A 3,377-nucleotide genomic window follows, 5' to 3' on the forward strand; every position below is an offset into this window, starting at 1 on the left:
ATATATATATATATATATATATATATATATATATATATATGAAATTGTTATTTAGTTAATTCCTTCTTTCATAATTTGTTTTGCGTGATGAAATGTAATGCCGATGGTAGATCGATGTCGTATAAACATTGGTAGCGCAATGGAAAGCTCCGCCTTCCTTTGGCATTTACGCGCGTCCATTACAAACATACTGTACAATAAAATTAATTAAACCGGCATTTAATTAATTACTCGAAATCTGACAAATTTTCCGTTTCCTGCACACTGGCACAAATTGTCCCTGTGAATTTCGGAGAAATTCGAGCTCTGTAGGCGGTAACGTTTATTATTCGGCGCAGTTGATGCATTCCACGATTGCCGCCGACTACACACAACTTCTGTTCGTTATGGTACCATTATTCTCCTATTCCATCATTTGCCTCCTACTGTTGTTATAGAGATTAGGAAAGTATACTCGGCCTATGTCATTACGATACACTGTATATCGTGCGACACGTGCGATTGAAATTATGTCATCTATTACATATCAGCAGTTATCATCAAATAGGGTAACAGTCTACATTGCATCCTTATCATCAACAAATCTTGTATAGCTAGAATCAACAAGATATTGCGATACGGAAATCTATTTTTAGTTTACACTGCGGATTAAAAATTTGAAACCACATATAAAATTTAAGAATCTACCTATTCCAGTGAAATATTATTTCAAAGTTTCATATCTTATTAAATATTTTTTTAATTTAAAAATAAATATGTATTGTGCATTTAGTGCAATTATAATTAACATAGTATTGTTTAATTAAAAAAAAAAAATTGCAATCATAAAACTTTTTTCTAAAATTTATCAGTGTGAACTATTTTTAATGAAATTTTTGATCTGCATTGCTAGTTAAAAGTTTGAAGCTATTATAAAATTTAAGATAATTCCAGTGAAATATTACTTAAAAGTTCAATTTATGTCTTACTAAATATTTTTATTAATTTAAAAATAAACATTATATTTAGTGTGATCAATATAGTATTAGTTAATTTCGAGAAATTCGAACTACAGTTATTTTTTTTCTATGAACTGTTTTAGAAGATGGATGAAAAAGAATCCTTTATAAAAAAAAATAAATAAATAAATTTGTAGTTAAATTACCTAAGTAACAAAAAAAGTATGCTATTCTTAATGCTTTTCTTCTTCACAAAAAATATTTTTGTAGATCTTTAAAATATTTAATATTATTTTTCATTTCATTATAAAATATTGAGCAAAAACGTGTTAAGTTACAAGGCATAATTTGATTTTGTTTTAATTAATGATTCGAAACTTTCATCTCAACTTTCTATTGTATTCGTTGTCAATTCGCTTCATTCTAAAAAATATAGATGCTCATAATAAATTGTACGTCAGATATATTGACGCTGAAAAAGTATTTAATATCGATAATATTGGAAATTCCGATATCTGTAACTTTGCGACGAATGGATTAAGGCAATCCGCTTTCACGCCCCGGCAGATGAACAGTAGCGAGATACACTCGTCGGCCGAGATGTAAATAAGCGAAATCGGGGAAAATCAGGAAATCCGAAAATAAGTCAGCAGCCGGCTTTGGCGATAAAAGAAAATCGGCGTTTCAAGTTCTGCGCCGGATTGAAACTGGGACGATGAGTCGGTCTCGCGCGCGCACATCATTTGCGACGGAAGTTTTAATGAGGGCCGAATAAAGTGAAATGTAACAGTTATTTTAACTACTGACGTCTAAAATAAGAAAATCATGCTATTGAATGTCAGAATAAAGAAGACTGAATTTGCGATCAAACAAAAAATAGGAATATACTTTATTTTAGTTACGACAGAAGGTCAAATGTTGCGGTCAATTGATCTCAGAATAGTTTTGAAATCTATTAATAATTACATCGTCAAAATCGCAACACAACGCGAGTTTATTAATTTTCAATCGTTCGTCCGAAGGCTATTTCGTGAAATTATGCTTCGAGTTAACAAGTTAATCCTCAGGTACTGACAACTTGGATTCATTTATTTTTATAAATCTTTTTGTAAAAAACGTCAAACAACTAAATTTTCTTTATGTTATTGTAAATTTGAATTACTCTCTTAACAAAATACAAGTACAATTTTCCAAATTATTAGACATTTTATTAATTAGCAATTTTCTAAAATATGAATTGCTCTTTATTTTAATGATTTCTTAGAATTAGTTGTCTGTAAATTTTCTTAAAATTTATTGCATAATTGTGTTTATAAATGTTAGTATGATATGATTAAAAAAATAGGATCAATATTATAGATTGACCATATCCTCAAATTGAATGGTATTGAATATTTATGATTACTAAACATATTATATATACATATATTATACACTTAAAAAAAAAAGATTTGCAAAATGTATCTTGAAACAAGACTTTCAAATTATAATTATGGAAGAATATCAGCATTTGCAGAAAATTAGTAGGAAGTTTACTAAAAAGAATTATAGAAGTTATAAAACAAAAAAAATTTAATAAAATATTAAACATTAATTATTATTAATAAATAAAATTATTAATAACAAGTTAGAATCTTTTTATATGAAAAATCAACTAATTGTAAGTAAGAGAAGCCAATTTCAATCAAAGTTAAATATTGGAATAATATTCTTGTATGTATTTTAAATATATTTATCTCATATATGACTGCGCGTCGATTACTTTCAAATTTGCAACACAATCAAACTGAAATAATAATAATTTCACAAGTTAAATTTGTCGTCGTTATAAAAAAATTTACAGCTGTTTGTTATATTTATTTTGACCTATATATATTAAAAATTATAAAAACAAGATTGTTTAATAATTTTGGATATGGCTATATATATTCAATATTTATTTTTTAATACGAGTTATATTAATATTTTTATATTATTTTGCTCCATGTTGAAATTAATTAGTACCTTTTAATTAACATAAATTAAATGAGTCTTACATCGAATACAAACCCAACATTAGCAACTGTGTTACAAATTTTGGCGTTAGTTTCGGAGAATTAATATTCGGAGAAATAATATATAGTATAATACAATATAAATTAGAGGAGGAGAGACAGAGAGAGAGAGAGAGAGAGAGAGAGAGAGAAAGTGGGAAATATTTAATGGCAAGCTTCCAAAATCGATTCGCAAAAGTTTAGGAAAAGCTGCGGTCGTTATCGCAATCAAACTGCCATAACATTTCTGCGCGATGCGTGACGCTTTCTCTTCGTTGTCGGTGCTATGCTACTTTTAAGGCCATATATATATATATATATATATATATATATATGAGAGAGATCGTTGTGTGCGCGCTCGAGTACGGTTCCGGACGGTACTACTCCGCGTCGTCGCTACTTCTAC

At 28.3% G+C, this 3,377-nt stretch overlaps 1 protein-coding gene across 1 annotated transcript in view; it reads right to left on the reverse strand.

The window, feature by feature from the left end:
* The window catches only part of LOC105620146 (polypyrimidine tract-binding protein 1), a 315,345-nt gene that overhangs the window by 32,706 nt on the left and 279,262 nt on the right, over positions 1-3,377 (reverse strand). The window lies entirely within an intron of this gene.

Source organism: Atta cephalotes (assembly GCF_000143395.1).
Source record: "Atta cephalotes unplaced genomic scaffold scaffold00024, whole genome shotgun sequence".
Taxonomy (NCBI): domain Eukaryota; kingdom Metazoa; phylum Arthropoda; class Insecta; order Hymenoptera; family Formicidae; genus Atta; species Atta cephalotes.